Below are 26,646 nucleotides of genomic sequence, written 5' to 3' on the forward strand. Positions count from 1 at the left end.
GGGTTCGTGTTAGCAACGTCGTCAGGTTTGAGCCCCGTGGGCTCACCTACTAGTTAAGGTTACGCTGAAATAGCCTCTTAAGGCTATCAGGTTAAGTAGGGAAAAAAAAGGTTTGGTCAGTCACAAACCACTATATGTTCGGCGAGGATAGGCGGTGTTCCTCTTGTGATGTCTGTAGCCTATTGAAGCTGATTGATAGCATAACTTTAAATCCCAAAAAGTACAGGTAAACGTATCAAGAATTTGTTAGACTTCATTTATCATACTAAAATATATACATCAGTTTTTGGGTATTTGCCCACCACTCTTTCCCACCACCGTAACTCCTGTGTACCCAGGATCCACAGCGGCGACCACACGAAAATACTCCGAACGATGAAGTTCGGGTTACCCGAAACAAAGCAGATGTATCTTAGATCGCGCAATGAATTTAATCAAAAGACCATAGTAGACGTAGAAATTTTGTTTCCGATTTCTAGCAAGAAATAATGGAAGCTGAAATGGGAGTTGACCATAAAACTGAAAAGAGTAGCACTCTAGAGAAACTCAAAAATCAGGCACCAGAGACCCTTTATGAATATATGTATGTATGTATCTATAGTATTTTCTTATTTTAATAAAATATTATTAAATTTACAGTTAATTTCACTGTCGCAAATATTATTTTCAACGCTTCAAATACTTTACAGTCTTCGTAGTCTCACGAACGACTAAACTGTTATTCGTCGACATGTTCATATTGTTCTAACTACCGCCTTATTTTTATAGTTTATTTAATGACCACTAAAACTGTTGTAAACTCCACTGCCAACAGCCAGGAAATAATACACAGACTGCAGTAGTTTACTTAATTGTGTACTGATTTATTTATAATTTCACTTTTCCAAATTTTTAGGTAAGTACATGTTCTCTACAAAGAACGCAGCCTCACGTTATTTTTCCGACTACCTACCCTTTACCTCTTTTTTTTTCCTCCCTAGGCTGGTAATAGTAGCCCTAGCAAGAACAGTGCTTCGCAGAATCTACCATCGGTATCGGAAACGCGACTCACTGAGAGGATCCGGCAAGAAACTGGGTGGGCTGTGGGTTAATTTACTCGCCGAGCCCCACGTCGCAGATGACGCCTTTGACGAGAACGGTGACCGGTGCTTGAGGTACCTAGAAGCACCGATAGTGGATCGGGAGGAACCGAAACGACGTATTGAGTGCTGTTTACCTCCTTTTCCGCCATTTTTAATATGCCTAGTCCCCACTACCGTCATCGCTCACACCAACAGTGTCAATGAGGCAATCTAAAAGTTGTCTTAATTTTAACATGGTAAATTTTATATTAAAGTATTTTAAAACAAACCTTACACTCTAAAGTATTCGAAACGTCAAAAATAATATAATGACAATAAAAACGGGAGTACCTGTATATTTATACTAGCTGTACCCGTCCGCTTCGCTGGGCATTTAAAATTAACATTATTATTTCTCATCCCCACAAAGATTCTCATCATCAACACCCCTGCAACTATAGGGAGTCCAACACTCATATAAATATTAGCCTATCCATTAAGTACATGTATTTTCTACAGAGATACCAATTTCCAAGTCAATCGGATGAATGGTTCAGTAGTTATAACGGAACATCCGTAAAAACCACTGTAGTTTCATATATTCTGTATTAGTATAGATTAGAACGGGCCCTGCTACTAAATCCGCGGACTAAGGACTTGTTGCGCACTAAGGACGCGCTACATTACAGCACAATACACAACTTTCACTTCACCTAACCGTGCATCTATCTATACATAACACCGGTGACCATGAGGCCAATAAAAAACGTGTGTAACCAGCGAGCTTGACCGAGAAAAATCAATATATACCTAGGGAATGTCTCCCGTTTATATGGGTCATTAGGCTGTGTAGCAGAAACATAAACCTGACCGGTTGGTATATAAATAACATCACTTTTAATCAATATAACGTACGTAGCAGAGCAACGCAGTCATCTAGAAGTCAAGGTTCATAGAGAAAGTGGAGACATTACGTGATCGTAAATTTTTCCATCAGGCACTTTGAATGGTATTCATATTTACGAAGCGTGGACTGTTTACACACAGTTTCGGCTCTCATTAGCTCACTATAGGTAAGTGAATAAGACGCTTTTATAACGTTTGATGCGACGATAACTTGTGACTTCTGGCTGAGCCCGTGCTCGCCCACCTGTCCTGGTAAAAAGGAAAAGGCCTCCGAGCCAAGAGTAACCAAATACCAGACGCACGTGTGAAAATTATGAGCATTTAAACATTTAAGTAATCACCGGTGGTATGGAATACCGGAAACACGTTTCAGACGGTATATCAATTTGCTTATATTTGAAAAAAAAATTACAAGAACATTTCGATATTAATTATTCACGTTCGCGCTAAAACAGCCTTGTTCGATTTCAGAGAAAATAGTGTGTGTAGTGATGTACCTCGACATAAATGAATATCGTCAAAACATCAGCACACATTTCCTCAAATATCTATGCTAATTACAAAAGCAATGTTATAACTCAGAGCAATTAATAAGAACTGTTTCATTTTAATTAGAAACAATTAAACGACCTCTTAATTTCGCTTTCTACTTTCTTGCATAAAAATAAATTACAAAACTACCTACTACACTAGCACTAAAATTTTATAGAATTAACATACCTTTACATGTAAAGTGAACAAGAAACAAATGAAATTCGCTTTTGTTGCATAATTTCGTTACAATTAAATTTTCGAAGAACTTCAATTACGTTGTCTAACACATAACGTCATAAGATAGAAAAAAAGAACGATAGCTAAAAAAAATTGAAAAAAAAGTTATTATATAATAATATAAATTTATTCCACCATATGACGATCCGATGATACTTAATCAAAATCAATCTGTAGCATTCGCGAAAATAATGCAACACGTACGAAAAAGTGTACACGGAAAACTTTATGACGTTTTATTCCCCTGTCACCGTCCTCGCCGAACCCGTCGCTTGCGACGAAGGGCTCGACGAGTAAATTTACCCATAGACACAGCCCACTGAGTTTCTCGCCGGATCTTCTCAGTGGGTCGCGTTTCTGATCCGGTGTAGATTCTGCGAAGCACTGCTCTTGCTAGGGCCAGTGTTAGCAACACTCCTGGCTTGAACTCCGTGAGCTCACCTACACGTCAAGAAGCCGAAATAGCCTCTCGAAACTATCAGCATAGGTAGGAAAAAAAAGGCGTTTCATCACAAAATTAAAATGAAACACAACGACCGGACGGGAACAATGAGTGTTAATATTGATAGCCGGCTAACGTACTAGCCGTGCCAACAATTACGCGTAGAAATTCGTTTAGTTCCACGAACTACATAAAAGCAATAATTACCGGTAAACTGCGGCGCGAAATGGTCATTTAGACTGAACGTTGCGTTGCTTTGATTCAGACCGTTTTGGCAGGGTAATCATGAAAACTAGCGTTCAATTATCCCAATTATCAAACCAACCAATTATCAAAATTCGACCTTAATCACGAAAGCCTTAAGATTTAGATTTGTTTTATCTATTACATTTCTTATTGACGTTTCAAAGATAAAAACTGACATTTCCATTTATTTCGTCGATAACACTAAACATCTTACATGGTTACTACAACGTAGCAACTATTTACTAGGTTTGTAATTTAATAAAACTACAGAAAATATGTATGGAAAGTCAATTAACAATCAGTGGAAATACTTACATGTTGGCTTCGACTTTGCCTATTTACACATACATAGATCATTACCGTAACCAAGACAAATGATATTAGTTTTCCTATTTGCATTGACAGACAGGCTCGCTTTCTAACACATTGTATCATATTGAGGGAGTCCGTATAGTCCCTTCTTTATTTCGCGGGAAAATCGTGTTTTTGGATCACTCGTAATTAACACCACAGTTGAAACAATAGGAGTTTTATTGTTGCAGCGGCTTACACAGTTCTAAGTTATGCACATTATTTTTTTCGTCTTGTGTATTTTCGGCGGTAAAAAGGTCCCGTGTCACATACTATCTTCTTTTTTCCACCTCTCGTGCGTTCCGGCTTACGCATCAGAAAAAGGTGCGTTCTTAAACGCCACAATATCTATGGTAACGTTCACATCTCGAGACAGTGTGTTATAGTAGTAAAGTTTACAGCCTTCGTGCATCAGACTAGCATGTTGGGTATGACTAGGTGTAGTCATGCACCCGTGAGCACAGTACCCGCTGCCCAGTACCGTGAACTTACAAACAACTTACGAACTACAATAATTGTTAGTAAAAGTTCATATTTCGTGAACCCGCAATCTAAAGCGAAGTCACAATAACTGTGCAACGTGCTCTACAAAATGCATTGATATGTTTACAATCTAAATATGAACATAATCCTTAAATGTATTGTCAATGGTACACCGCAACATACCTACTATATTTTTATATTTTCCAGAATTTCTCTAAATTGAACGGTTGTCTGGAAGAGATCGCTTTTAGCGATAAGACCGCCTATTGTACAAATCTACCTGCATTTTGACTGTTTTTGAATGTAAGTTATTCTCTCTCTCTCTCTAATTTAGTAGTCTACAAGAATGAAATTTCATTATGTAATGGTTGCCTCAGGTAAGTCGCTTAATTTTTAAAAAAGCAAAACTAAGTTCAAACACCTGGTTTTTGATATTCTCTATATCAACAGAACATAAGCTACCATTGTCAGCGTGGGTCCCTAGATATAATTCAACTACTATCCAATTTCAGTGTAAATGGCAAGACACATACATAAAATACTCTAATGTGATTATATTTTTGTTTTGTATTGTGATATCCGCTATTGCATATAAAAAAATATTGGTTATTGTTTTACGTATCTATAAATATTTGAGACATAAAGAAAAAATACTGATTTGATCGATGCCATAAATTATTTTCCAATAATTTAGATGTAAGCGACAAACACAATACAATTCACGTTGCAACAAATTCCCAGAAAGTTTAAACCAATAAAATATGATGCAACGGTTTGTACTTACAGAAGTTTTTGATATTCAAATTTCGCTAAGATATTATGTAAAATGATATTTTTTTTATCGTACAGATAAAACTTTGAAATGTTCAATATGCTGAAATCGTCGAAAGGTACAGATAAGATATTGTTATAGTTAATTGCTTCATTTGATTAAGTTATGTAATTTTTAAACATGTGTCTGTTTGTAATATTGAAATAACCGCTTTTTACTACATGCACATGAATTGAATATACATACACCAAAATAACATTTTAAGCTATTGCATAGCTTTTATCGCGGGCTTTGAGCGCGGCGACTGAATCAAGAAATTCCGTAACGAAAATAACCTAACGCTCGCGTTCAACTCATTCACACGTTGCGCTTGTGTAGTGTTTGTGAAAAAGCGCGCGGCGTGACGTCGCACTGCCGCATGCGCATCATGAAAAGTCTGCCCATCTCTCCCTCGCGCGGTCTAGGTTATGAGTGTGAAGGGAACAGTTCATGTTTTGCTTTTGTTAATGTTTATAAATAGAGCTTGGTCTTATTTTATTGTTGTTTTAAAATTAAATTATTATTGTTTATTTATAATTGCATAAGTTGATAAAAAATGCTATGCAATAGTAGCTTTACCGCGGCAATCTCCGAGTGCCACACATGTTTTATTACAATTTTTGTCTGTCTGTTTGTTCCGGGTAATCTCTGGAACGGCTGGACCGATTTTGACGAGACTTTCACTGATAGGTAGCTGATGATATAAGGAGTAACTTAGGATACTTTTTTTATACTAGCTTCGCCCCGCGGCGTCTCCCGCGGTATGACAATAACCGCGGGTAGCATCGCGGGAGCCAGCTTTCAATAATAAAATTTAATATTTCCGAAGCGAAGCGAGGGCGGTTCGCTAGTTTCTAATAAAACCGATGCACCTACTCGTATCGAGCGATGCCACTATGCCATTGGTCATATCCCGAAAGCAGGTAGTATTTTTTTAAATGAAATACGTATAGGCTTAATACGTGCTTATTAATGACTTCCACGATAAAGGAACTTTTTAGTAAAATTCAATTTCGCAAAAAATAATAATTACGTAATTACTGTTGTCTGGGCGTCTTGTGGACCTGATCTAATCCACCGACCACCACCTTGACTATTTCTGCCGAGAAGCAGTAACGCGCTACATTTTGAACTGTGGTACTCGCTCACTAGACCTCATGTCTCAAGGTGGATTGCGTCATTAACATTGTGATATCTATAGATCCGGTAATAACTTAATAGCTAGTTATAGTCAATAATATAATAAAAATAACTGAATAAAATATCAATATTATAGATCAGATATTATTAGGAGAAAGATAATAAATGTCCCTTACAGATACAAACACTTTCTTATCGTCATCATTATTTACTTGCATTGCATTGAAAATGTTTAGTTGCATTATGAAGTAATCATAGTGCTGAAAACACTCAGATTGTTGTTCATTTAATTAATTGGTTGATTAATAAATTTTCATCGTCGAATAAAGAACAAGAAAACAATTGCATAGAAATATAAATTATATCGTTTTAGTAGTAACTTGTTGAGATCATATACATATATGTTGGTACCACCATTCTGTTTATTTCTGCAACGACCTACATATATGTTGGTACCACCATTCTGTTTATTTCTGCAACGACCTAACTAATCATGCGTGTTTGTTTAATAGAACATCCGATAGTTTAATGCAATTGAGAATCTTTCACATTATATAGTGGATTCTTATTGACAAGACTCAACCTCTCCAAGCCTATAGAAGTTAATTCAAAAATATACACGTCAATAATCATGATGTTCTCTACACCTCATTTTGATATATTTTCGTTAAACACAATACAAATTCCTGTTACATTAATCTGCACAGCTACTACAGGGTGGCCCATAAGTCCTTTGATATGAAAAAAAAATTATGAAAATAAAACTAATTACATTATGAATTAAATTTTTATTTACATAAAAAGCTTAAAAAACGGGAATTATTTTTTGAAAATAACATCTCCTAAATGTAATCCCTTGCGATCACGGCACTCTTGCAAACGACGTCTAAAATTGTCGATGACTGCGCGGCACGTCACTGCTGAAATGCTTGTCGATGTTTTCTTTTAGGGCCTCAATTGACCGCGGGTTTGTGTCGTATACTTTAGCCTTAAGGTAGCCCCACAAAAAAAATCCATCGGGGTCAGATCTGGACTACGTGGAGGCCAGGAAATGTCTCCTCTCTTAGAGATAACTTTGCCAGGAAAAAGTTGACGGATAACGGGCATAGCAGTGTTAGAGGTGTGAGAAGTGGCCCCATCCTGTTGAAACCACGTCCTGGCATTAAAGCCTGAAAAGTTTTGCAATTCTGGTATGAAAAACTCTTCGATCATAGCCACATATCGCTCCGACGTAACAGTAACTGCGCGCCCTCTGCCATCCTCAAAGAAGTAAGGCCCTAGGATACCATGGGCTGACATAGCGGCCCAAACAGTCACTTTCGGACTATGTAAGGGCTTCTGATGCTTAAGTTTTGGATTGATGGGGCTCCAATAGCGGCAATTTTGTTTACTAACATGCCCGTTAAGATGGAAATGAGCCTCGTCAGAGAACATTATGTTATTGAAGGAAGTAAACCGATTCAACATTTCATTCGCATAATTTTGTCTTTGAATACCGTCAGTTTCCTTTAATTCTTGAACCAACTGAATTTTGTAAGGGTGCATATGTAAATCTTTCTTCAAAATCCGTTGTAACGATGTCCTGGATACGTTTAATGCTCTGGCGCGCTTACGAGTTGACTGTGTCGGATTTTCGCGAATAGACTGTGTCACTGTGTCTATGTTTTGTTCCGTACGTGACGTCCTTGGGCGACCCAACCGCGGTTTATCTAACGTCGAACCGGTCTCCTCGAACTTAGCAACCCAGTTCTTAATCGTTTGAAGAGTTGGAGTGTCGTCAAAGTTGTGTAAACCTTTGTGTTCTCGAAATTTACGCCGCGCAACGGTTGCCGAATTGTCGTTTTTATAAAACTCGCGCACACAAAACGCACGGTCCGCTCCGGTAAAACGCTCCATCGGGACTAAATTCCCAGAAACCGAAGTTACTCCCCCCGCTTCCCCTGCACCGCTCACGCGCGCCCTGTTCGTTTTATTCAAATTTTACTTTTCAAAGGACTTATGGGCCACCCTGTATAATAATATATACGACCAACAGCTTCCTCAAACACGTTTAGAATTGATTTTCGCTTGGCAATATTTTAGCATTTGTATGCAAAAGAAAAATACTACTACCAATGTTTTCATATTATCATTTCTTTTGTACAAGTATCAAACATAAAAGTTATCCTAATACGCATTGTTATTACTTCCATAATAGAATTATTTGTCAAACCTCCCAGTTTTACCTATGATCATAGCTTCGGGGTTAGTCCTTTGTTGGTATTGAGAGAATACGGTTACTAGAAACTATGTTTTGATTTAGTAAAGCCATAACATTTTTGTTGTACTTAAATGCAATCTTTAATATATTTTTCGGATTTTAGACATTTTACTTATGTATTTATCAACAATGTCAAACACATATAATATGAATTCAAATTTTTGAGTACTTTATCTTACTATATGTTTAGTTTTCGGAAAAAAAAAAAGGAATTAAACCACCAAATTACCGAGTTCATAAACCAAAATCGATGGGAAATACACAATACTCGTAGTTCGCTACACGTCTTAATTTCTTATCAAATTGTTAATTTCCCATTAAAGGAAAATAACGTGTTTAGTAACCCACACTACGTTTAGTTGAACAAATTTACTTGTAGGTCTTCATAACAACCTGACCGGCTTGATCCGCTCGTAATTAATTAAAAAATATAAAGGTATACAAGATTTGTTTCATTAATTTTCTCAACGTCTGCTCAGAATATAAATTATTACGTAATGGGAAATAAACATTTGCTATAGCAAAGTCAGGAAATAAATGACGCCAAGTTGCTATTCCAAGGAAGTGTTAACAAACATTCCGCGTTTATAAATTCGTCCCCAGACACTTCATAACCGGCGCCCACCGTGATGCCGCGGGCACACCCAAACCAATTTCCCATTAAGCACGGAAAAGCAGAACAAAACTCTAATTCTATTTCATTAAGGACTGTATTCCTTTGTCATTGATCAATGTCAGTGATTGCTGCTTAAATTGTTGTCGTGATTCGAACCTTATCACGATTGGTTAATGGCGGTGTTTCATTAACGTGTCTGATACAGGCTATGGCGACACATACAGTGGGGGGCCGGTGTGGGGTCCTGAACAACAGGGAAGCTTCAAACTGGCGCGACAGTGTGGAGTGTGCAACTAGAGCCCATTGTTTCCCAAATACAAATGACACCGTGTAAAAGTTTTGCAGAGTTTGATAAGGAGCACGCGAGAGCATCACTGCCTTTACTACCATGCAAATTAAAATCATTAAACTTAAACTATTAGCCAGCATTATGTTTTTCGGAAACGTGATATCTTTGACTAGAGATTCTGATTTGTTTTTTTATGAGTTCTATTTCATGTTTCACTATTACATAAAGGGATCTTATTACGATTTCACATTTCAAGAGTTCCCCTTTTGTCGCAACTGCCACGATCACCGGTGAACTAAAAACTGCGGATAGCATCTTGGCAGTCTTCTTTCTGATTCGTTTTTTTGGTATTACCACTGAAAGTCGATGACTCGACTCAACAACATACACTAACGGCATCGACAGTTTTTTGAGAACCCAATGCTATTTAAACTAAATCTAATACTGAATTCCATTCAGTTTTGTTTTGTCAGTTCTATTTCGTGAAGCTGGTCTATTCATACGAAACATCAGTCTGATATATTAATTTACTTCTTCTTACATATATATCTAACTGTAAAGATTGCTTGATTTCATTTACTGCTAAAGCTATTAGAATGTAGCTAGCCGTAAAACACAGCGGAATGTTCGAGTGTAACAACACACCCCTCTAGATTTAAGCAGAGTCCCCTAACGTCTGGCCCACGGGCAATTTGTCAACCGTCCGGACCTACCCTCACAGCCCCTCTCATAAAAGCCTTTGAATAATCGAAATGATGACGCAGACCTTGATATTGCCAATATACTTACAGGTGAGCTCATGCACAATAATGGATTCCTTGTAGTTTTACGATGACAAGTCACGTCAACGATTCCAGGTGTTTTATTGACAACTGAATTTTATTTCAGTGAATTGGGACAGGATTTTCTTGTGCACATCAGTTCTATATTTGCAGGCTAATGAGATATGGGAATTTAATGTTTTGTTGATTTTTAATGTGAAACTCTTTTCCTCCCTAGAAAAGGGATTTTCTAGTCGGAAATCGTAACGCGCTCTTCAGCGATGACGTCATTGTACAAAATACAAATCTGTCTAAACATAAAAGCTTTTTTATGCTAATCTCGTTTTCCTTATCCTGTTGTACTTATGGTTAGATTATTTTATGATACAATTAAAATATCGGTCACATGATATTATAAGATATTTATCACACAGTTCATTTAAGTTTACATTTGCAGTAAATTGACATTTGAGAGGAGTCAATGAAACCATTTGCTTAGTTCTATGTTTCCTCAACGACTTAATATCGAAACGCAACCAAGAAATTATCATGCGGAAGCCATTCACGATTTTATTGGAAATCGCAAACAACCATGATATCGAGGCGTCCATACAGCCCTGCATTTATATTCGGAAAACAATAGAGCTTTAGTCACGGCTTACAAACTTTTGTATAGCTATAAGATTATTATGACTTTGATACAATGCATTAGACACAAATGTCTTTGTAGGGAACTTGAACATAAACTGTTGAACGTGTGATCGATACTTATGAAGGAATTGAATATCGGATACTGAGATGATGTACTTTAAGTGACCAAGGTTAACAAAGTTTAGTAAATGACAAAATGTATTTCGTATTTGAAGGCGAAATTTCTGGTATGGTATTAAATCTACTTAAATATAAATATGTTTATTCAAATACTAATAACAAATATAAAAGTACGTTCCGTTTTAAATTGTTCTATTTCTAGAAAATGTTAATTTATAAAAAGTATTGTTTCGGTTTGATGGGCAAAATGAATGTTATTTCGAGGACGTTTTCCGTCGAAAAGAATTACGCAGCGGTATTACTTTCAGTGTAAATCTGCTACAGCCATTAAACCCTAGAAATGCGCGGCGTGGTTTCCCATTTAACTTGACTGCTTTGATTGTGCGTATCACTTTTGCTACACACTACATATGTCTACTAAATTTTGTACACATCCAAATTTCTGTAAACGAAGCATAATGTTACGCCGGTAAGAGTAACGCCATCTATCGTCGAATAGCAGAAACGAACATTAAAAGAACTAGTAAAATCGAGAACGCTCGAAGAGTTCAACGCCATCTATTATCAAATAGCGGAAGCACATATCGAAAATACTAGATCTGTCAGGAATGTTCTCAATAGTTCTAGGGATGTCGAATCGACTATAAAAGCGTTGCGGAGATGTCACGAACACAGTTGCCCTAGACACGTCCTTACAGATCCAATAACCTTTGCACTAGACGCCTTCAGCTCTAGGAGCAGGCTTAGGGACCTCGGTAACCGTACTCGTCGAACTCGACAAAGAGTTCGCCGTGCAACCTAACCCATGAATCAGCTCGCTGAGTTTCTCGCCGGATCTTCTCAGCGGGTCGCGATTCCGATCCGGTAGTAAGATTCATTCGCGAAGCAGCTACTCTTGAGTTGTTAGGTCTTCTTCGGAGGCGCTCGGGTAGCTGTTAGCAAATCCCACCCCTTCTGGCTGAGCCTTTGCTCGCCCACCTGTCCTGGTGAAACTGGAAAGGCCTCCGGGCCACCAGTAATCCTTCAATCATAAAAAAAAAAAAAAAACGAACACAGTTAGTAATCGGATCTACTCGAAGCGAAACAGCGAACGGATCACCTGAAGCGAAGCGGAAGAAGTGAATTACGAATTGTAAAGTGTTCTGTGAGTGTTTTAAGTGTTAAATAGAGTTTTAATTTGTACTTTGGTGGAACTTTTATTTATCCTGAGCCCCAGCGCATAATAACAAGCGAGATGACCTCGTAAAACTGTTGGATCAGTTTTGGGTGTGTGTAACTCTAACTAAAATACCATTTCGTTTGTAATTCATTCCCGAAAACGAAAGAACAAATAGCAGTTTGTTCCTCCTGGATTCGGCAGCTTAACGCCAAATAAAAGATTTCAAACTGTTAAAATCTCAACGACTACTTAAATTTTTTATTGTATGAGCATAAGTTAGTTATAAAACACGTATAAACTATAAATAATCTGTTTTGCGCTGGCACGAGCGACCACCCTCAACGGTGACTCACGGCCGGGGGTACAAACCGTATAATGTCAACTGGCGTGATGTTTAAAAAAACTCGCTTGCCAATAGAAAATGTTGAAGAATATTGAATATGTCATGTTAAATTTATATAAAAACTGTTACTACTTATCGTTTTCATTTCACGATTGGTTGTTGCTTCTTAACTACGAGTATTACTTTACTTAGGTATATTTTATTGTGTTTGAGCTCGCGGAAGACGATACAGAAACTTTAAAATTGTGAATTGTAAAAATATCAGCAGTGAGCTTTCTTACAATAATATATGGTGAAAGTAACTAAATATTTTGTTTACTGCTTATGAAATTGACAAAAAATTATGATATAAGTTTCTATACAATCTAACAATAATTTAGACTTGTACCACCCATTCGAGCGCTCGCAGGAGAAAGAAGAAAGGCCGATATCGAATAACCATTCCGCTGGCTAACCGTCTCCCCACTTATGACGGGACTGGTGGTAGGACGTATTGTGAGTCCGCGCGGGTAGGTACTACTACCCTGCCTATTTCTGCCGTGAAGCAGCAATGCGTTTCTGTTGAAGGGCGGGCAGGCCGTTATTCTATAAAAACTGAGACCTTAGAACTCATGTCTCAAGGTAGGTGGCGGCATTTACTTTGTAGATGTCTATGGGCTCCGGTAACCACTTAACATCAGCTGAGCCGTGAGCTCGTCCACCTACCTAAGAAATAAAAAAAAGATTAACTGCAATTACGTTTATTGGTATAAAAAAAATTCTTTGACAACTTTTTGGTTTTAAAATTGGCTTCACACAAGGCGCACAGAATCCTCTGAACAAGCCTTACGGAATTATTGGTATTAATTATTATTATCGTCAGTTATTTGTTAACTAACGATGAGGAATTATTACTTCAACATACGATCATATATTTCGAGAGGCTCAATACTATGAGCGAAACACCAGCAAACATCTATGTTGTGCAATCGAAAACACCCTATTTATGACTAAATAATAAAGCCCTTTTGATGTACAAAGTATAAGACAAGTAAACAATAACATAACCCAGATACCCAGTTTTTAAACGACAAAACTAGAGGAACATTCTAGTTGAATTTATGTATTTAGGTTAAAGGGTTTATAAATTAGGTTAAATTATCGGCGTAGTTTTTCTGAGGCAACATGGATTTTTACATGTGTATTCATTATTATTTCGTGATTATTATTCTGAAATAGGAAATTATTGGAACCATTTTTTTGAGTTTAGATAAATTTTACGGTTTTCTACGCCTTTCCAATACTTTTGGTAAATTTTAATACTCGTACGAACTGGTGTCTGTGTTGCTTAGGAACCATTGAGTGGTAGCCATTATTATATTAGTTCTGACAAAATCTTAATACTCGTTAATGAAGAAAATGAGTTAAGTTAATTTTACATAAACCGCCTATTTGAAGCCATTGAAATTAAATACAACCCAAACTACAACGTAGAAATCGGTTGGCGCTTATTTATAATTTGGGATCATCTTATCGCAGAAATAAAACTCAAGCCTTTCTGTGTGCAAGTTAAAACTATCCTCGATATATTATATCAAGGAACGATATTCAAATTTCAAATTTTCACAAACAAAAACATCTGACTAGTCTTCAACGACTTGGCAACGAAAACTATCAGTGCAACAGCCGTTATATGTACTATTAAATTGAGACTTAGACCTCATATTTTGAGGTGATGTCTATGGGCACTGCTAAGCACCGGGTGGGCCGGGCCGTAAGCGTCTTCATCTGTCTAAGCACAAAAATACAAATTCCAAAAACCAATTTCGAAAACTCAAAATCATTGGTACTTACATAATACAGAGCAGAGAAATCCAACGTTGTATCAACAATTACCATACGCTTTGTAACTCAGACGAATTTGTTTTTTATCTTCATAGCGATCTAAATGATCATGTCCAAAAATCGCGGCAGTTGCGGCCCCGCTAAACGGTATCTTGAACGGCCAAAAAAAATTACTCCATTCATTCATGAGTTTGTTACAACTACTCCTTGTGTGGTTTTTTTGGGCCTCAACTTTTATGTAACGCCAACTTGCGTTACATAAATGGCCGACAATTCGTTGATTATTAGGTTTCTGAGTTTCAGTACGTGTTTTTTAAAAACAATGTGAAATTTATTTATTTAAAAACTAGCTGACCCGGCAGACTTCGTAATGCCTCAATCGATAGTAAAAGACCTAAACTTTTGTATAAAATAAACTTAAAACAAACAAAAAGAATCCGTCCGACGGGGGACACATCAAAGGAAAAACAAAATTGTTATTTTTATTTAATTCCGAGAAATTTCATATCTATCTACCTTCTAAACCTTCTCTGGACTTCCACAAATAATTCAAGACAAAAATTAGCCAAATCGGTCCAGCCGTTCTCGAGTTTTAGCGAGACTAACAACGAACAGCAATTCATGATTATATATATAGATTGCTTAGATGGCTTGTGGTTTACAGTCTAGTGTCAATTGGTTACCGGAGCCCATAGACATGAACAAAGTAAATGTCGCCACCCACCTAGAGACATGAGTTATAAGTCTTAGTTCTATAGTGACAACGGCTGTCAAACCGAAACGCATTACTGCTTCAATAGCCTTTTATAAGCCGTCTTATATCGTCACACTTATAACATAGACAAAGCTAAATATATCATTGTGTCTTCCACGTAGTAGTACGAATTGAAGCGCCGGTGATTAAAATGAATCAAGATGAGGCCAAACCTATGCCTAATAAATATCTAATACCTATATATTATAAAATAATATACCACCTACCAGCGATACAGGTCCTACCACCAGTGATCCCTGGTGGTAGGACCTCTTGGGAGTCCGCACGGGTAGGTACCACCACCCGCCTATTTCCGCCGTGAAGCAGTAATGCGTTTCGGTTCGAAGGGTGGGGTAGCCGTTGTCACTATACTGAGACCTTAGAACTTATATCTCAAGGTGGGTGGCGCATTTACGTTGTAGATGTCTATGGGCTCCAGTAACCACTTAACACCAGGTGGGCTGTGAGCTCGTCCACCCATCTAAGCAATAAAAAAAGGTAACGTTCACTCTAATAGAATACCCTAATTAAGTAAAAGTAAATACAAACGAATTACATTGTTCCTACAAATTCATTAAGTTCATTCAATAACATCATTCAAACAAGAAGAATCACGAAACTTTCCGTTTTAATGTTCAATTATCCACTCAAATTACTATTTGTATTCGTTAACTTGATTTAATAGGAGACTCGCAACAGAGCGCACTCCCCTCTTCATCAATTAAGCATTCATGGCTGCAAATGAAGAGGGGTATACCATCGGCCAGGTATACACGGACGATAATAAAATAGCAGTGTTATAAAACTCTAATATGTCCCTGTAACAAAACCTTATGCTGTGTATACATTGGATTTGGTTGAAGATATTTAAAGGGGTATAGATTTGGGAAATCCTATTCGAATATCCTAATTATTTATTTCTGCTATAGTAATCTTTGATTTTATAGCATTTCGTTAAGTTTTCGCGAGTTGTACTTGAATCGGTGGCGGTAGCCATCATGGAACACAAAACTATTTGAAAGACGCCTGAACTTCGCATACATTTTCAAGATAAGCTCACATAAGAATAACTCAAAAGAGTATTCGTCAGATCTGGATAAAATACAACAGCTTCCAAATAAAAACAATAATAATGATCGGTTTACCTAGAAAACAGTTCTAATGTAAAACACATAAAAAAGTCGAATTCATCATCTTGGAAGCAAAAAACCTTGTTGTTAAAAACTTTCAAACACTGGCCTGCAACACATTACTTTTAAACGTATATTTATTTAAGAACCTACTAAAATAATTTTGAATCCCTTGCAATGAAATCTGCAAAAACGGGGAACTTCAATGACGTATGAAGTCAAGCATCGTTCAAGCCCAGCGGAGTAGAAAATGAAGCGGCACAGCCAGCATAACTTAAAATAAATAAACAGTAAGCGTTAATAAGTCTTGTGTCAAATGGATTTCCACAAAATGATTTTTCAATACAGCTATAATTAACAGGATTTTCTTCACAATACTTTCTTTCCTACTTATGTATTTATAAATTATTGAAGAGGTCTAATTGTTTTTTTTTTTTTTTTTTTTTATGATTGAAAGTTTACTGGTGGCCCGAAGGCCTTTCCAGTTTCACCAGGACAGGTGGGCGAGCAAAGGCTCAGCCAAGAGGGGTGGGATTTGCTAACAACTGCCCGAGCGCCTCCGAAGGAGACCTAACAACTCAAGAGCAATTGTTTCGCGAATGAATCTACTACCGGATCGGAATCGCGACCCGCTGAGAAGATCCGGCGAGAAACTCAGCGGGCTGATGCATGGGTTAGGTTGCACGTCGACCTCTTTGTCGAGTTCGACGAGTACGGTTACCGGGGTCCCTAAGCCTGCCCCTAGTATTAGAGCTGAAGGCATCTAATGCAAAGGTTATTGGATCTGATGGATCCGTAAGGACGTGTCTAGGGCGTCGACGGTGACTGGCTCCTGCATGATCAGGATTCGGAGAGTAGTCAGCGGCGGCAACGATAAGGCGATTATCATGACGCATAGCCTTATCGAAGTATCGTTCCGACGCTGACTTCATGTATTTCCGAATTGATTCGAGGCCCAGGTCGTCGTGTAGGTCAACGTTCCTCACGAACCACGGAGCGCCGACAGCTAACCTGCAAAAGCGGGATTGTAGGGATTGGAGGGTGTCTATGTGTGTGCGGGCTGCGTGAGCGAACACCACACTCGCGTAAGTCATGACGGGCCTTATGCAAGTTTTGTAAAGTGTCACCTTGTTCCGAAGGGACATTTTACTCCGCTTACAGATCATGGGGTAGAGTCTACCGAGAATAAACGCGGCACGGTCACGGACTGATTTTATATGCGGGCGGAATGTCATCGATGCATCCAGGGTAACGCCCAGGTACTTGACCTTCCTGGCCCAGGGTATGGGTTGTCTAAAGAGAGTAATCGGGGGTGTGAGATTCCTCCTCCTAATCCGGGAGGAAATCCGTGTGGAGCTTCCCCTCTGAAATAGCACCGCAGTACTTTTCGCTGGGTTGATGTCTATGCGCCATTTTCGGAACCACTGTCCTAGGGCTAGGGCTGCGCTCTGAAGCTTCTTCGCGATTAGGGACTTATTTCTACTAGAATAGTAAACAGTCGTGTCGTCGGAGGTCTAATTGTGCTAATACATGCGAAGTATTACATATTTTGTCGGATCATTGGTAGGTTTTTTGTGTCAAAAAAAAGCGTAATAATCGTTTGTATTGATCGTAAACGAACCGTTTATTTTATATCCCGTAAGGCTCATAATAATACGATCTTGGAGATCAGGTGCACTTGAAAACCACGGCAGTGGCACAAAATCTACGGAGTAAATGTCCTTTTAATCCGAAACATCAGTAGCGTCCATACGTTGGTTGCATTAATTTATTATATTATGTTCGCAAACAAACATTTCAATAAGTTCGTTTGATGCAGATAAGTGTAAGTATACGTACTTTATATTTATAGTTCAAATATCAACTGCGCTGTAAACTAAAACACTTTTTTTTTGTTTCAACAATGTAATGGTGGAAACGTAGAGCTTTTATTTCAATTATGTTGAGTCTTTGATTTTTTTTCGAACGTAGATGAAACTTCATAATAATATTATAGTTTTTACGGAGAGCGTTACGATTTTCTACGACTATCAGGTATTCGGTGAATATCTTATAGAGTTACGGGTTCTTCTTCAAACGAGCTATTGGATTAGGTTTAGAAGAGCAGACAGCGGCTTGGTTGGGCTTATGATTTCTAAGGTCCCTAAGCGCCAGTTACCTCTCTCGATTGAGTTGATCCCCTTCAGTGACAGAGAAAGTGACGTAATGGCCTTATAACTTTTTGTCGGATCAGATCAAAATCCCTTTGTAAAAGGTATAATTATGAAATAGAAAAATATCTTAAAGATTAAAGTTTGCCAAACAAAACAATGGGTTTATATTAAACATAAAATATTTATACACGACGAAATAGAATAACTTACTCGGTTCGCATGGATTTAATAAAGCGCACCAGGCCACGAGGTATGGAATTATATTATTTCAACTGAGTAAAACAATAAGTATATACGTAAATGTTTTACTACATCCATTTTGGAGTTTAAGACCGACAATATGCTTTATAATCGAAAACCCAAGTCGTTACGGGAAATTTCCATTGAAATAGTTAGTGTAGGTGGTCTTAAATTAACATTCGTAGTTGAGAAGTCACGACCTTGCCTCTACTAAACATTCCTTTAATATTTCAAACAATTCATTAAATAATAATGATCATTTACCAAATGATAAAAGTTGTCTATGCCTTCTTGATTCCGTACTGGAAAATTGGAAGGTCAACAACAGCTCGAAACGAGAAACAAAAATAACAAAAACATTTTCGCGAGCAATCCAAAGTTTTTGCTGGTATTTTATCTTCGTAAGAGTCCGGTGGCCGTTTCTTAAAATTCCTAATTTCGCCTTTATAAATTTTACAAAGGGAAATTTTATTCGGGGGCGTTCTACGAAAACACGGTGATTACAGGCTAGTGAAGGGATCTCTCGTTAATTAAAGGATGCTATCTTAGCTGTTACTTTAATAAAACTGAATATTTCGAACCTATTTTTAGACACAATAAATTTGAAAGAAACATTGACAAATTCATATATGATTAAAAATACTTACCCAATTCAGGAAGCCGGCAAAATCTGTAACAAAAAAAAAAACAATTAACTCATCAAGAACACAGAATAATGACACCCAAAGAAGAAACGTGCATGACATTTCCATTAGAGAAGTGTTTATTCTCAGCATACAAGAAAACGGAGAATAAGATAAATAAAGTGTTCATGAACAATTCAGAATGAAAATGTTTTTCGACGAAGCACCACATATTTGCTTTATGTTTATATGGAAATTACAGAAATGACAGTGGGTACAAGAATATAATCTATATATATAAAAATGAATTGCTGTTCGTTAGTCTCGCTAAAACTCGAGAGCGGCTGAACCGATTTGGCTAATTTTGGTTTTGAATTATTTGTAGAAGTCCAGAGAAGGTTTAAAAGGTAAGATAAATATGAAAATTCATTTTGTTTTAAGTTTATTTTATACAAAAGTGTAAAGTGTCTTTTATTTATCGATTGAGGCACTACGAAGTCTGCCAGGTCAGCTAGTACCTTATAATTGAATTAAATACTCGTAACATTACACGTACCTATATCTCAGAATTTCTTGAGCAAAAACGGAAATATAGTTAGGTACTTCAAAATCCACATTAGACGTTCTAACGGTTCCTATTATGAGTTACCCTATATTTATTCGCTTCAATTAAAATATGATATCGCTTTTCTTATCATCAGCTCAACCTCTATCAAGTACTATTGCCTACATTACCTGTCTATACGTAATTTGACTTTTCTTTCATTTTTTGTTTCATCCAGAAATATATTTTTTATTTTAAATAATTTTGCATAGTACGAATGTGTAAACGTTACACACACAAACCTTAAAAGTACAGCAAAAACACTACTTGACGCATGCACCCAACCTTTGGAATATCCAGAAAAAAGGAACAGATCACGCAATAATGTATGTAACACGTGGGTCAAACCCCTTAGTCTAAAAGCAATTATAACAATCCCGACCTTATTTTGTAGCTGATAGAAGCGTTTGTTGGAAGAAAATAAAACACGCCCCCTTTTCAATAAATTGACTGCAAGATATGCAATGCAACCAGGGTGCAATCGATCGATAGGTACAACAGGAAAATATTCGGTTATCGAGATTCGAACCACCAAGTGAATCGAGTGAATTGGAATCTTTTAGAAATATTTGTTTGCTTTTTAAGAAACATAGTCGCTTTTTTGATGGAGTAGATGGATTGCTTGCCTTGCTTTGGAGTTAAATTATAGCTCAATTTAGATCACTAAATTGGCATGTTTCTTTTATATTGGTAACTGACTAATGAGATTCTGATTAGACTAAAATAGTAATAATAATACTCATAGTATTATATCTTTATGAAGTTTTTGTGATATTAATAGTTACGTATACACCCTACGATTTTAATTAGCATCATGTCAATTTTAAGGGGTCTGTACTAACAAGTCGTGAAAACGACATCGGTTACTGTTTTTAAAACAACAAAGGTCTTCTGAATACCATTAATCTACGGTGGGGTAACTTAGGGTAGGGTCGTTAATGTAAATGATTTAAAGTAATACTTTGGAAACTTGCGCGGCTATTTTCCTTAAAAGTATTTGTATTTTTCAATAAAAACTTCCTTTTATTATAAGCAAATCAATACTTCTTCACTTCTTCTGTTTGTATTACATAAGAAAAACGATTGATTCTTAGTTAGGAAAGTGTATGGGCTAGTAGATGTAGAATCGTAAAATATAGTAGCTGACACGGTGTAAGGTAGATTATAGTTAAGTTAGTGAAGAATATGAAGAATGTAACGAATTATATTATTGTCTTCAATATTTATTTTATATAAAGCACTGAATATCTTTCTGATACAATCGTAGATGTGTTAATGATCTATGCAATATAATGTAATCGAGATTTGTTGTTAACCAAGAAAACCCATTAGTTGGTTAACTATAATATAAATAATATCAGTCGACTATTATCAAAGCCGGCAATCTGACTTTTGGATAATTATTGGTAAATCAGAAAAACGAATTATTGACTTTGTATTCCATTGGCAGTCACAAAACTCTTCGGAACGACATCTTAGATAAATAAGAGGTTAACTATTAACCTTTATTTAATGCAGGTTTTGAACCGTATTCTTTGAAGGAGACGATTATATTCAAATCAATCTGTATTGAAATATCAATAACATTTTTTTGTCCAAATGCACAGATTGCCACCTTTGATAATAGACGACTCATATAATATAAATATCTTCAAGACTTTTACCCATTACTTTACGGGAACGTGAGCAGAACTTTGAAAGTAGTATTTATTATGTTAAAACTACACTTTTAACCCAAAAATTTTATTAAAGAAAAAACAGCGAACGAACAATTTTGCTTAATCACTAACTTCAAATCTGATTGATTTTTCTTAATTTTATCCATCCTCCTTTTACGGTTATGACTAAAAAAAATTATTAAATTAAGTATTTAATATACTTACATAATTGGATTCTACTATGTTTTGTAAAGATGTTGTAGTCTACTGATTTGACTAATAAACAATTGGCAAATGTTGGCGATTGAATAACATTTAATCATCATTAAATTAGTTGTTAGTTCGAATTGCTATTTAAGATTTTTATTTTATTTTATTCTAAAATTTTTTTTATTGTCATATCATATTTCAATTTTGTATCCAAATGACATGATCGTATAACTGTCGTCTTCCGATTCTCAAAACCGACAATCCGCCATAACCCAGCACAATATAACCTCGCGTGCTTTGGCCTTCCCGCAATGAACTTGATATTGATTTTCTGCAAAAGGGTCGGCGACATTTCTGTAACAACAAAACGATTGTTCGTTCGTTTTCATTCGAGATCGAAGTATATTAGATTTTTTTACAGAATTGGTTAGCTATCTATAAAGTTGCATATATTCAGAACACAGGATATCGCTTTGAATGAAATCGGTAAATAGGCATTACTTATAATAATAATATATATGTGCTTTAAAAAAATGCAAGTAAGGATTTTATGAACAAACACTAATTATTTGTGCACACAAAATAAATTCTTCACAAAAAAAATCATTAAATATCGAGAATTAATATTGAAATCAATTTCAGCTTCAAGAAGCAAATTTCATTGAATTTTGGGCGGTGTATTGTGCTAAACAATTTTGAGATAGCGACGAAAAACATAACTTAGACTTCCGTGATCACGAAAATTTTAAAATAGGTATTCAAAACGTTGGAAATAAAAATACTATAATGACAATAATAATTGCGAGATTAAACGGTATATGAATTATGTTTACTTGATATGTCAATTCAGAGAGGTTCCCTACATTGCCGTAATGAAAAAAAAAAACAAAATTAGCCGAATTACCTTCTTTTTTTTTATTGCTTAGGTTGGTGGACGAGCTCACGGTGTTAAGTGGTAACTGGAGCCCATAGACATCTACGACGTAAATGCGCCACCCACCTTGAGATATATAAGTCCTAAGGTCTCAGTATAGTTACGACGGCTGCCCCACCCTTTAAACCGAAACGCATTACTGCTTCACGGCAGAAAGAGGCAGGGTGGTGGTACCACCAGTAATACCTATTATATTTTTTTACTTCCATAATATTAACATGAAATGCAGTTGTTTGAAATTTGACTGAGGATGACAACTAACATCGATATGCCAAGTGTACGGTCTAGAAGGAAATAATTTACATCTTAAAATTGTACAATGAACCAAAAGTAATGTTGTAATTACTAATGTATTATTAATTGCAATGAGCTAAAACAGTTTGATATTAAATTGACTTTTATTGACAGCTGATATGTCTTTCTTCAAACGAGGTTTGTCGAGAGTACTTAATGGTAGGCAGCGGCTTGACTGTGCCTATGGCATTGCTGTCGCCCACGAGCGATGGTAACCACTCACCATAAGACGGGCAGTATGCTCGTCTGCCTACAAAGGCATTATAAAAAAAGACTCGGATTTCCTTGTAAACGTTAAAACTATTTTACTTTCAATGCTACTTGCAATTTTCTTAGTTGATTATAACAATATGTACAACATACGTACTTAGAATAGTGCCAATGGACTAAGAAGGGATTAATGATGCACCTCATTTCTCGTAAGGTAAGCAAGCACTTTTAGTATTCACAAAACAATGGAATCGTTTGATCGGCATCAAATACGTGAACGAACGTAATTTTATAGACATTGAGAGAACATGATCTGAAAAGAATTCACAGCTTCTTTGAGACAAGATATTTGCCTTTGAGATTCCTGACGGAATGTTTCGCTGAAACTCTCATTTTATCGACGAACCGCGCTAAACAGTAATAGACATTTTATTATTATTCGTAAACGTTATTTGTATTGAATGTTCACTAGAATTTTCTCCGAAATAAGTCACTGAACTCACCGAAACCTATTATAGCTTTCTATTAAATCTATTTATCGAAATCGAATTTATTAAAAATAAAAATTTAACCTAAGTTGATTACCGTTACATGCCTAATTATTGACTTGGAGATAATTCGCAGAATATTTTATTTTTTTTATTTTTTTATTGCTTAGATGGGTGGACGAGCTCACAGCCCACCTGGTGTTAAGTGGTTACTGGAGCCCATAGACATCCACAACGTAAATGCGCCACCCACCTTGAGATATAAGTTCTAAGGTCTCAGGTATAGTTACAACGGCTGCCCCGGCCTTCAAACCGAAACGCGTTACTGCTTCACGGCAGAAATAGGCAAGGTGGTGGTACCTACCCGCGCGGATTCACAAGAGGTCCTACCACCAGTAATTACCACGCAAATTATAATTTTTGCGAGTTTGATTTTTATTACACGACGTTATTCCTTCACCGTTGAAGCCAATCGTGAACATTTGTTGAGTACGTATTTCATTAGAAAAATGGTACCCGCCTGAGATTCGAACACCGGTGCATCGCTCAACATGAATGCACCGGATGTCTTATCGCTTAGGCCACGACGAATCTGTCGAAAAGGACAGCGTTTACTGGATATGAACATGCAAATGTAATTCGTGCACGTGTTTTAGATCGAATTCATGATCTTCGCAAAACTGATATTTGTCCACAGAAGCATTATTTCTATAGACTTAATATAGCGTTTGACCACGTCGACAGCTGTGTTCTGTACGTAATGAAACAAAATTCACCCACTGTTTCAACTTGTCAGCTGAGCTATAAAACCGGGTCGAGTAAACACGATGTCACAGATCGTAAACGGAATCGTAAAGCGTTGCTTTTCTAGAGCAGTCGAGCAAAAGGGTTCGTGAATATTATCCAAACTGAATCATGATTAAATTCAATCACGTGAGAGGTATGTGAAAATGAGGAAAATTATTAATTGTGCAGCACCGAATTGTGAAAGAGCCAAATACCAGCCAAGCCAGATTTCAAAACACACCATAGTAAGGACGAATGGTTTTTCCACCCTACCTATTCGCTGGTAGCCTAAGAAGGGTCTATTCTAGCTACCCCCAGACGGGGGCAAATGGGTGTTTCGATAACAGTGAAATGTATAAAATGGTGTAAATTTTTGTGTCGTGTAAGTGGCGATTGTGAAATTTGACGCCTGTCAAATGATTGTACCGAAGACAAAAGAAAAACACGTTACTGTTATGAAAACCTATTAACGGGAAAAGCTACTCTGACCCCTGGCAAACTTCGCGGAATTCGTTACAGGAACATGATAATGGGAGTGTCCTTGTATCTTGTGGCCTCAAGTGGACGACTTGAGCTCAGGCCACATGTGGTTTGAAGAATAGATTTATTGCAAGCAACAAATTCGAAACCAAAACATGTCACGGAACTCTGGTGTCAATTGACCTCCAAGATCATACGATTTAGCGAGGTGGGACGTTTTTTGGGTTTATGCTATTAAACAAGCATTTTCTGAGTTCAAGACGGAGCTCTAATGCGTTATTGCCGGGATATAGCCACATACGGACTGCATGAAAAAAATGTCGACGTCACCCAAAACACGTCATTACGGATCCTCCCGATCCATTAACGGTGCTTTTAGGCACCACAAGCACCAGTCACCATCCTCGTCAAACCCGTCGCTTGCGACGAAGGGCTCGACGAATGAATTAACCCATAGACACAGCCCACTGAGTTTCTCGCCGGATCTTCTCTGTGGGTCGCGTTTCCGATCCGGTGGTAGATTCTGCAAAGCACTGCTCTTGCTAGGGTCAGTGTTAGCAACACTTTCGGTTTGAGCCCCGTGAACTCACATTTTGCTCACATGTTACACATATCACATGTTAGGGTGAAGCTGAAATAGCCTCTTAAAGCTATCAGCATAGGTAGGAGCAAAAAAAATGAAGTCGCCAAAATTTTCTAATTTCCATGAGAAGAGCAGATAGCGTATAATTTTTTTTATAAAAAAAATATAAGTGGGGGCCCGAAGGCCTTTCCAGTTTCACCAGGACAGCCGGCCGTATAACCGGACCGTATAGCCTATCACCAGAGCCACGGTGGCCATTTGCTGGATATTTCATTTCACACTTAATCGATAAATGTCTATTTTATATGCAACAAAAATATTTTAAATCGCTCAAAAGATACGTGTTTCCATTTTTTAAAGTAAAACAGTACACTCTTATTGAAACACCATAAATAACGGAATGAACAAGTCGTTGCCTACCGAAACATAAAATATAAAGAATATTATTATTATCTTGAAATCTATTCGACTGTAAAAGTATAAAGATATCGTTTTACATTCACTTTTGCATAAAACAAGGGTATATGCGAAGTAAACATTGCATTGCAAATTTAGCATCATAATAAAATAAAAGACTGCCAACATAGTACAAGCTATCGAGTTGTCGCCAGTCGTTCAAGCCTCGAACAAATAAACAGTTTTTTTTTTCCTACCTAAGCTGAGAGACTTGAGAGGCTATATCAGCGTAACCTTAACTAGTAGGTGAGCTCACGGGGCTCAAGCCTGACGACGTTGCTAACACGAACCCTAGCAAGAGCCGTGCTTCGCAGAATATACCACCGGATCGGAAACGCGACCCACTGAGAAGATCCGGCGAGAAACTCTGTGGGCTGTGTCTGAGGGTTAATTTACTCGTCGAGCCCTTCGTCGCAAGCGACGGGTTCGACGAGAACGATGACCGGTGTTTAAGGTACCTAGAAGCACCGTTAGTGGATCGAGAGGATCCGATATGACGTGTTTGGGGCGACGTCGACTGCTTTCCATTCTGTAATAAGCAAAAAAACTTGAGGTTTAACATAGAAAGTTGAAAACAAAAGATTCACGGACAATTTAACCTGGAATTTTGCTGTTAAGAGCATGATGCTATTCATTTCGGTTTTTAACGTAGCAAAACTTTATGGTTACCTCAAGAACATGCCTAAATCTAGTCAGTTTCCATGATATTATGTAATACAAAGCTTGTAGTAGAGTTTTCAATGTGTATTATAATAAACTATTCGCCACGCGACGTCATGTGAACATTAACATTCTTGAAACACACTGGG

At 37.1% G+C, this 26,646-nt stretch overlaps 1 protein-coding gene across 4 annotated transcripts in view; it reads right to left on the reverse strand.

The window, feature by feature from the left end:
* The window catches only part of siz (Brefeldin-resistant Arf-GEF family protein schizo), a 223,471-nt gene that overhangs the window by 168,465 nt on the left and 28,360 nt on the right, over nt 1-26,646 (reverse strand). For all 4 annotated transcript variants that reach the window (XM_089739481.1, XM_089739480.1, XM_089739472.1 and 1 more), the window contains exon 2: nt 19,159-19,181. The gene's annotated coding sequence lies outside the window, so the exon portion shown is untranslated. The remainder of the gene's footprint in view (nt 1-19,158; nt 19,182-26,646) is intronic.

The sequence above is a fragment of the Bombyx mandarina genome, chromosome A1 (assembly GCF_030267445.1).
Source record: "Bombyx mandarina strain Sakado chromosome A1, ASM3026744v2".
Lineage (NCBI taxonomy): Eukaryota > Metazoa > Arthropoda > Insecta > Lepidoptera > Bombycidae > Bombyx > Bombyx mandarina.